General features: G+C 38.9%; 1 protein-coding gene across 1 annotated transcript in view; it reads right to left on the reverse strand.

Moving 5' to 3' along the window:
• POU6F1 (POU class 6 homeobox 1) overlaps positions 1 to 10,443 on the reverse strand; it is a 40,610-nt gene that overhangs the window by 29,143 nt on the left and 1,024 nt on the right. Inside the window, exon 2 of the mRNA XM_077170922.1 lies at positions 7,612 to 7,740. The gene's annotated coding sequence lies outside the window, so the exon portion shown is untranslated. The remainder of the gene's footprint in view (positions 1 to 7,611; positions 7,741 to 10,443) is intronic.

A 10,443-nucleotide genomic window follows, 5' to 3' on the forward strand; every position in this document is an offset into this window, starting at 1 on the left:
AGTAACAAGGTGGGGAACATTGTAGCTCATAAATTATTTACCAAACCTCACAGGCATAATAGGCTGTGTGCATATTCATCAGGCCATCATCCATTATTCATAAGAAGTTCTCTTCAACTGTTAGAAGAAAATGAGGTTGTTGACCGAAAAGCTGAAGAAATGTGGGCTTTTGTCCTACCCCCTTCCTTCTCCCATCTGAGTAAGTCTGGAAGTTTCCATCAAAAAAAAAATGATATTGCAGATGTGTGGATATAAAGAGACAGAAAGTTTGGAGCAGGAAATAAATTGGCAGAATCAATTACCATTCGTTTAACCTGGTTAATGTCCCCTGATTCTTGCTTCAACAGAGACTGCCCAGACAGTGGCCAAAGAGGTCCTTTTTTTTCTTGCAACAAAAGAGCAACTTCAGCATATCTGGTAGAGTTAATATATTAACTAAGATACAGGTCACATTTTACAGTCTAACATGTACTTATTTATCTTTTATTTCCTTGTTTGACCCTCATACCCACTCTGTGAAGTTGGAATACTTTTCGAGATGAGAAAACTGAGGCTCAGAGAAGTTAAGTGACTGTCCAAAGTCAAAAAGCTGGTGAGGAGCAGAACCAAGACCAGAACCTAAATTTCCTTCCATATTCCATGTTCTTTATCCCTAGATGGTAAAACCCACCATTCCCAAAATATAGGCATTTCACGTTTTCTATGAACCATTGATTTTATTATTATTTTTCCTTCTTTTCTGTGGGATGCAATAGCAATGCAGTCTCGAAAACATTGAATATTGCAAAGATTTACAGAATTGAAAATGACAAATGTCCCTGCTATGGGGACAAGTAGTTTACTGTCATGACTGTCGATCTCCAACGTTACCTCTATTGCTATGGGAAAAAGTGGCAGATGTTATAATTGAGTCAGACCCATAGATTTGATTTCAAATCTGGGCAGTGTCACTTACTATCCTTGTCATCTTAGGAAAATTAGCCTCTTTAAGCCATAGCATTTTTATTTTACAAATAGGGATAATACCTACTCATAGGGTTTTTGTAAGTATTAAATGAGATAATGTATAGGAAACCCAGGTATTAGCATTTTCCTCTACCTTAACAGTCAACTCTTATTTGGGGATTATAGAAGCAGTGTTCATTAAAGAAGTAGTGTTCATTCAAGAAGTAGTGTTCATTTCATGTCTATCCCCCAAGTCTTCCACGTGATCCTCTGTTCAATTCTGTCCTCAGCCCTTCCCCTGGCTGCTGGTCACAGCTGGAATTCCTGGTGCGGTGCCTCTGGATAAAATATGACTATGTTTACGGTGGGGGACAGATGGGAATTCTCCCCAATGTGACTTCACTGAAGGGTTGTTCTTCACTGAAGGGTTGAAGGGAAGCTAAGATTTATAATGAATAAAAGAAAGCCTTAAAACTTTGATTTTAACTTTCCCAACAATCCAGGTGAAAAGCAGCCAGGAAGCTCAATCTTTACTAAGGGGTTGGACGCCTTCCTGGGTGGAACCCAGACTTTAACCTGCCTCCCTGTCTGCTTCCCTTTGAACCTTCTTCTAACCAGATTTACTCTTCCTTCTAATCTCTACTTCTTTCTGGGAAGCCCCGGACTTTCTCCATCTGGCCCCACAGCTATCCCCAGAAGTACATTTTCCCAAATCCACATATTCAGTTTAGACCCGGATTAACATCTCAGAGGCCTGGATGCGGGGTGGGGGTGGGGTGTGCGGTGGTGCTCCAGCAGACTGGTTGGAGTGAGCCTTGGCACAAAGCCCATCTAGCAGAAGAGTGTGTGGGAGGCTGACACCCCAAGTTCCCACCCTTTCCCTCTCCAGGCAGGAGTGAGACACAGATGGGGCTCTATTCTGAGGGCCCTGCGAAACCTTTCAAGAACACATACACCTCAGTGAATAAAATGAAATCTCAAAGTCCAAACCAGTGAATTTTGGTGTGCAGTAGTATCACCCCATTAATTTGCATTTTAATAAGTATAAGAAGATTCTAATGCAGGTGGTTTGGGATTGCACATTGAAGTTAGTGCATTTTACATTATTATGCAAAGCAAATGTTAGTCCCTGTCCTGCAATCCCTCCTTTTTCTGTGGTGTCTCTTCCGGCTTGCCTGGAATAAGAAAGGAGAGACCCATCCTGAGTCATATATTTTGTAAGTTGTTCCTTTAGTTACACAGAAACCAGGCAGAGCTTTGAAAAGGCTGCTTCATAGAGCTTGATTCAATACTCTCACAAAGCTCCACCTTCCCTGTTTGGGCAGGGAAATAGGATGTGGCTTTGTTCTTCACATAAGTGAAGGGCACGATGAACACATAATAGGTGTTCAATAAACGTGCATTAAAAAAAAACCTCTAATCAACCTAATTAACCAGTTCTATGGGACCCAGTAGGAAGCTACCCTCATTCTCTGGGCCCCCACAGCACAGCTCACCCATATCCAGTGTAGCATGGACAGCATTCCATTCGGCATCTGTTTTGCCCAGGCACATTAAGAGTTAATTGGCTGTCATCCTTGGCCTTTCCCTTTTCTTAATCCCAATGGCATTTTAATCAGCTTTATTGGTGTATTATTGACATACAATACATTGTGTGTGTTTAAGGTGTACAATTTGATAACTTTTAACATGATACACCCATGAAGCCATCACCAAAATCAAGACATTGAACATATCCATTACCCCCAAAGTTCCCTAGAGCCCCTTTGTGATTTCTCCTTCCTGCTCCTGCCCCCAAACCCTTCCACAGATAATCTCTGATGTGCTTATCACTATAGATTAGTTTGTATTTTCTAGAATTTAATATAAATACATTCATACAGTATGCATCTGGCTTCTTCCACTTACATAATTGAGATTATCCATGTTGTTACATGGATTTGTAATTCATTCCTTTTAATTGTATGGATATTCCACAATTTGTTTATCCATTTACCTGTTGACAATTACAGAGAATATCATGCTATCCATGTATAAGTTTCCATGTACCCATATGCTCTCATTTACCTTGGGAAAATACTTAGGTAGGTATACATTTAACTTTAAAGAGCTGCCACTTTTCCAAAATAATTGTACCCTTTGACACTTTCACCAGCAGTGCATGAGAATTTTCGTTGCGCTACATCTTCACCAATACTTGGTGTGGTCAATCTTTTTAATATCATACATTCTAATAGGTGTACCAACATTGTTTTAATTTTTTTTTTGAATAGGTAAGTAAGTATTCCCGTAACTCAAAACTTCTTCAAATATTAGTAGGTATATAGTGAAAAGTCTCACTTCCACCTGTCTCCCACCCTCTGCTCTCCACCCCAGCCTGTTATCACTTTTAAAGTTTTTGTGTATCCTTCCAGAATTTCTTCACTCAAATACTACTGAATATTCTTAGTTCCCCCCCTCTTTGACACAAATGTGTTATTCACTTTCCCTTTAAACGCTGAAAAAATATCTTGGAGAACTTTCTCATTTTTTGTTACAGCCACATAGTATTTCATTTGTGTGGATATACTAAGACTCATTTTACCATTTCCTTATTTATTTTTTTTTAATTTTTTTTATTAATTAAAAAAATTAACTAACATAACATTTAGAAATCATTCCATTCTACATATACAATCAGTAATTCTTAATACCATCACATAGCTGCATATTCATCGTTTCTTAGTACATTTGCATCGATTTAGAAAAAGAAATAGAAAGACAACAGAAAAAGAAATAAAACAATAATAGAGAGAAAAAAATTAAAAAAAGAAAAAGGAAGAAAAAAAAACTATACCTCAGATGCAGCTTCATTCAGTGTTTTAACCTAATTACATTACAATTAGGTAGTATTGTGCTGTCCATTTCTGAGTTTTTGTATCCAGTCTTGTTGCACAGTCTGTATCCCTTCAGCTCCAATTACCCATTATCTTACCTTACTTCTATCTCCTGATGGTCTCTGTTACCAATGACATATTCCAAGTTTATTCTCAAATGTCGGTTCACATCAGTGGGACCATACAGTATTTGTCCTTTAGTTTTTGGCTAGTCTCACTCAGCATAATGTTCTCTGGGTCCATCCATGTTATTACATGCTTCATAAGTTTATTCTGTCTTAAAGCTGCATAATATTCCATCGTATGTATATAACACAGTTTGTTTAGCCACTCATCTGTTGATGGACATTTTGGCTGTTTCCATCTCTTTGCAATTGTAAATAATACTGCTATAAACATTGGTGTGCAAATGTCCGTTTGTGTCTTTGCCCTTAAGTCCTCTGAGTAGATACCTAGCAATGGTATTGCTGGGTCGTATGGCAATTCTATATTCAGTTTTTTGAGGAACCGCCAAACTGCCTTCCACAGTGGTTGCACCATTTGACATTCCCACCAATAGTGGATAAGTGTGCCTCTTTCTCCACACCCTCTCCAGCACTTGTCATTTCCTGTTTTGTTGATAATGGCCATTCTGGTGGGTGTGAGATGATATCTCATTGTGGTTTTGATTTGCATTTCTCTAATGGCCAGGAATATTGAGCATCTCTTCATGTGCCTTTTGGCCATTTGTATTTCCTCTTCTGAGAAGTGTCTGTTCAAATCTTTTTTCCATTTTGTAATTGGATTGGCTGTCTTTTTGTTGTTGAGTTGAACAATCTCTTTATAAATTCTGGATACTAGACCTTTATCTGATATGTCGTTTCCAAATATTGTCTCCCATTGTGTAGGCTGTCTTTCTACTTTCTTGATGAAGTTCTTTGATGCACAAAAGTGTTTAATTTTGAGGAGCTCCCATTTATTTATTTCCTTCTTCAGTGCTCTTGCTTTAGGTTTAAGGTCCATAAAACCGCCTCCAATTGTAAGATTCATAAGATATCTCCCTACATTTTCCTCTAACTGTTTTATGGTCTTAGACCTAATGTTTAGATCTTTGATCCATTTTGAGTTAACTTTTGTATAGGGTGTGAGAGATGGGTCTTCTTTCATTCTTTTGCATATGGATATCCAGTTCTCTAGGCACCATTTATTGAAGAGACTGTTCTGTCCCAGGTGAGTTGGCTTGACTGCCTTATCAAAGATCAAATGTCCATAGATGAGAGGGTCTATATCTGAGCACTCTATTCAATTCCATTGGTCGATATATCTATCTTTATGCCAGTACCATGCTGTTTTGACCACTGTGGCTTCATAATATGCCTTAAGGTCAGGCAGCGTGAGACCTCCAGCTTCGTTTTTTTCCCTCAAGATGCTTTTAGCAATTCGGGGCACCCTGCCCTTCCAGATAAATTTGCTTATTGGTTTTTCTATTTCTGAAAAATAAGTTGTTGGGATTTTGATTGGTATTTCGTTGAATCTGTAAATCAATTTGGGTAGAATTGACATCTTAACTATATTTAGTCTTCCAATCCATGAACACGGTATGCCCTTCCATCTATTTATGTCTTCTGTGATTTCTTTTAAGAGTTTTTTGTAGTTTTCTTTGTATAGGTTTTTTGTCTCTTTAGTTAAATTTATTCCTAGGTATTTTATTCTTTTAGTTGCTATTGTAAATAGAATTCGTTTCTTGATTTCCCCCTCAGCTTGTTCATTGCTAGTGTATAGAAACACCACAGATTTTTGAATGTTGATCTTGCAACCTGCTACTTTGCTGTACTCATTTATTAGCTCTAGTAGTTTTGCTGTGGATTTTTCAGGGTTTTTGACGTAAAGTATCATATCATCTGCAAACAGTGATAGTTTTACTTCCCATTTCCTTATTGATGGACCTATGGGCTATTTCTAATCTTTTGTTGTTGTTCTAGTTTGTCAGCTGCCAGAATGCAACACACCAGAGACGATGGGCTTTTAATAAAAGGGGATTTATTTTGTTAGCTCTTCAGATAGGCAGCTAACTTTCCACTGAGGTTCTTTCTTACGTGGAAGGCACAGGATGGTCTCTGCTGGTCTTCTCTCCAGGCCCCTGGGTTCCAACAACTCTCCCCGGGGTTACTTCTTTCTGCATCTCCAAAGGCCTGGGCTGAGCTACAAGTGCTGAGATGAGGAATGCCAAACTGCTTAGCTGTGCTACGTTGAGCTCTCTCATTTAAACAACAGCCAATTAAGTCAAACGTCACTCATTGCAGCAGACACGCCTCCTAGCCGACTGCTGATGTAATTAGCAACAGATGAGGTTCAAGTACAATTGGCTTATGGCCGCAGCAACAAGACAAGGTATGCTCAACTGGCCAAGTTGACAACTGAATCTAACTAACACAGTTATTAAAAACAATCTTTCAGTGAGCAACCTTATATATAGGTGTTTCTCATGAGCAGCAATATAGCTGTAGGAATCTGTGATCACTAAATTAAGGTTATGGTGTCCAGGTGTTTGTTCAAGCAAGCACTACCCTGTGGTATTCCATGGAGTTACATCATCAGTAAATTGATTGTATCTATGGCTGATTACATCTACTGTCAACTGAGGAGAGTGTCTTCAACAAAGAGAGACATCTCATCCAATCAGTTGAAGGTCTTAAAACAAGAAGTGATGATTTCAACAGTCAGAAGGGAGAATTTCTCTCTCTACTTTAGCCAGCCAGCTTCTCCTGGGGAATGCATCTGTTTCTAGCTTCTGGCCTACTTTAAGGAATTTGGCCTTGCCCATCTCTACCATTGTGTGAGCCAATTTCTATAATAAATTTCATAATATTTACATAAGTAAAAAACATATATCCCATCAGTTGTTTCTTTGGAGAACTCTAATACAGAATCATTCCCAGAAGTGTGAATGATGGGTCAAAGATAATGTGCGTTTGTAATTGATAGATATTGCTAAATTAAACTCTGTAGGGGTTGTATCAATTTACATACCTATTAGCAATAAATTGAAGAGTCTGTTTACCCACAGCACCACAAATAGAGTAATGCTAGCAAACATTTGGAGTTTTGCCAATCTGATAATGGTATCTCCGGATGGTTTTAATTGGCCTTCTTCTTCTTAAGAGTGAAGCTGAACTTTTCATACATTCAGAAGCCATCTGTATTTCCTTTTCTGTGAACTGTCTGCAAATGTCATCTGCTACTTTTTCTAGGGGGTTGTCATATGCTCACTGGTTTCTGGAAGTCCTTTATATGCAGGTAGATTGGCCTTTTGTGATATGGGTTGCTGACATCTTTTTCCAATTTGTCATTAGTCTTTTGACTTTATGAGTTTTCACACACCTCTCCCTCCTATTAACGCTGTTAACTTAATCCTGGACAGTACTCCTGACATTAGTCCAGTTGTTTCTACCTCCTAAATATTTCTGGAATCCCCCAACTTCCCTCTAACCCTCTGCCACCTCCCTAGGCTGGTCCACTATTATTAATCCCCTACAGTACTGTTGTTCTAATTGGTCTCGCAGATACCATTCTACTCTTGCCTCTTTGCTCATCCATTCTACATTTTGCAGCCAAGAGTATTTTTCTAAAATAAAAATATGATCATGTCACTTCCCTGCTAAAAAGTCTCAGTGGCTAACCAATATGGACAACAAGGTCCCCTGCATGGTCTGGCTCTTCCGCTTCATTCCCTTATCAGTCCCCACCTCCCATTCCATCTACCAGCCAGACAGAACTGTTCCCATGTCCTCCCCTCCACAAGCTCTCTTACCTCTAGGCCTTGCATATGCTGCTTCCTCTTCAAGGGCCCCTTTCCCCCTTCTCTTCACTTGCTTGACTTTTACTCACCCTTCAGATTTCATCTTAGGCATTAAGTCCAACAGAAAGCCATCTCTGACCACTGTAGAAAAGATTAAGTGTCTTACCTATCCCATACTATTCTTTTTTTTTCTTGTTTTATTTTTTGTTTTTTTATTTTATTTGTTAAAAAAATTAACAAAAACATTAACATATCTTTTGTTTTTTTAATTGTGAAATATAACATATATACAAAAAAGCAATATACTTCCAAGTACATTTTAACAGGTCCCATATTGTTCTTATGTCAGTACTAATCACGCTGTATTATAACTGTTTACTCTTCTGTTTGTCCATTAGGTAGACTGCAAATTCCATGAGAATAAGGACTATGTTTGCTTCTTCACCATTATTTCCCTGGTGTCTGTCACAGGGCCTGCATATAATAGGAGCTCAACAAATATTTCTTAATCTAATACAGGAAAGAATGTTTAATAAATGACTTAATGAGCATCTATATTGGGAGATGCATGAAAATGGAGACAGTAAGGCTCTTGTGTTCTGTCCAAGAAAGCAACCTGTTCCTCCTTAATTCTACCTGTCAGAGAAGGCAGAGACCTGCAACTCTTCTATTTCAGTTTGTAATCTCATTTGACCCTGCCCTGCCTTACCCCTGTCCAGGTCCCAGAGATAAGCAAAATAAATAACACCCCGTTAGAGAACACACTGAGAAATCAGAGAGCAGCTTCCCCTCCTTAGCCGGAGCCAAGTTCAGGAGGCCTCTGGCACCAAGACTTAATTCTTTAATTGTTGGACTCTCCAGAGGGGGGCCTGGATCAGACAGGGTACTAGGGAGGAGGTCCGGGCAATAGCTATTTACTACCCAGCAGTATTTGTACATTTTAGCACATGGTAGGGCCCATGTGCTGGCTGAATTTACTAGCTGTTTATCAGCTCTACCTACTTCCCCTGTCTCCTCAGGTTCCCCTTTGCTCTTTTCCTTCTCCAGAACAGAGAATCTAGATTTAGAGTTAGAGGTGATACAGGGATTATGTGACCTCCTTGCCAGATGATGAAATTTAGACCTTTGGGAGTCAAGATTAAAAATAATGAAGGGCTTGTGAAGTCAGGTAGACCTGGATTTGAATACTGGCTCTGCAGCTCTGTGATTTAATGCTGCTACTTAACCTCTCTAAAATACAGCCCCCTTACCTATACCTACCTTAGAGTTGTATGGGCATTAATAGGGTAATATCTGAAAGACGACTGGTATAGTAACTGACCCATGCATAGCACGGAATAAGTGGAGCTGAATGGATGAGAATCAAAGTCATTTAATGAATGGCAGAGTTAGGAACAGGATTTGATTTCAGGTTCACCTCCTGCATTCTCATTGCCATGGGCTGCCAGACAATTTCAGGGTATCTAACTGAAGGGAAATAGTGAAATAAGGGAAAGTGAAATAAGGGAAGTTTCCTTCCTTAGATTCACACATTCATTTTCTGAGGCCCTGAGCATGGGCAGGGATAGAGACGGATTAATGATCTCTCTAATTTTCTGCTTCGGGTGGGATCAGTTTTAGGATCTGATTTGGAAAAATTAGGATACAAGGAAGACTTGCCTGATCAATTAATGATTCACCAATTAATGATTTGCAAAATTCAGAAAAATGCAAGGCCTGAGGGGTTATGGTCCCCTAAAAATTGTGTTTTTCAAGTGGTGGATTCTGACTTGTTAATCAGATGTGAAATCACTACCAGAACAGGACAGAAAAAATAGAAGAGAATGGAACATACCATAGTGCACTATACACAGAAGGATAAGTACCCTGTCATAAAAGTTTGCAAGTCCCTGGACTAGAAGATAAACTTCAGGAGAGCAATGACTTTGATTTGTTTAGAACAGTGCCTGGCATCATCAAGTGTTCTACAAATAAGTGTTGACTGCGTGAATGTCTAACGCTATGCCTGCCTTCAAGGAGATTAGAGTCAGAATGACAGGTAAAAGTATTTATTAATTACAAGAAAAGGTATTTATCATACTAATATTAGCCCAAATAAAATTAATAATGTGAATTTACTCATGGAAAAAACCTAAAAGAAATCCAGTTTCTGACTTTTAGGGGATTTCAGTTATCATAAGCAATTGTGAGATAAAAAACAAAACACTGACCTGGGAACCTGGTTGCTGGGAGATCTGATTCTGTAGCCTGTTAAGTGGGTGATTTTGAGCAAATCACTCAATGTTTTCAATCAGGTCTTTTATTTGAAAAACAGGAATGTTCAAACAAGCCCTGCCCACCATACAGGACTGTTACAAACTGTAATATGCTACTAGAGACAAAACCAAGGGATTACTGAGTTTGACTACAGGTTCTTTTTAGTTTAATTAATGAATCAGCTTTTACTGTTTACTAAGGGCTTTTCTTTCCAAAGTTCTTCCTTTCTAAACGCTTTTCCAACTATTCTTACTACAATATAGAATATAAACTGCACGAGGAAATAGTGTGGAGCTATCTTGTTTAGCTCCATCTCTACTTGCACACAGCAGGTGCTCAGCAGGTATTTTTGAATGAAGCAAGGGAAGGAAAAATTTATTTAGGAGCTAATAATGACTTTTGCCTGATTTAACAGTGCTAACGTCCAGTTTAAAGAAAGGAACGAGTTCAAGTCGCGTTGCAGTCTATAGACTGGAAAAAAAGTCGGGGTAAGATGTGTGGCAGCAGTAGCAGCCTCTTGGAAGCTGGAGTTTAGGAATCTCAGCTTCACTAATAAAGGATGCCGTCTTTGCTCTTAAGGGCAAAACA

The sequence above is a fragment of the Tamandua tetradactyla genome, chromosome 7 (assembly GCF_023851605.1).
Source record: "Tamandua tetradactyla isolate mTamTet1 chromosome 7, mTamTet1.pri, whole genome shotgun sequence".
NCBI classification, from domain to species: Eukaryota; Metazoa; Chordata; class Mammalia; order Pilosa; family Myrmecophagidae; genus Tamandua; species Tamandua tetradactyla.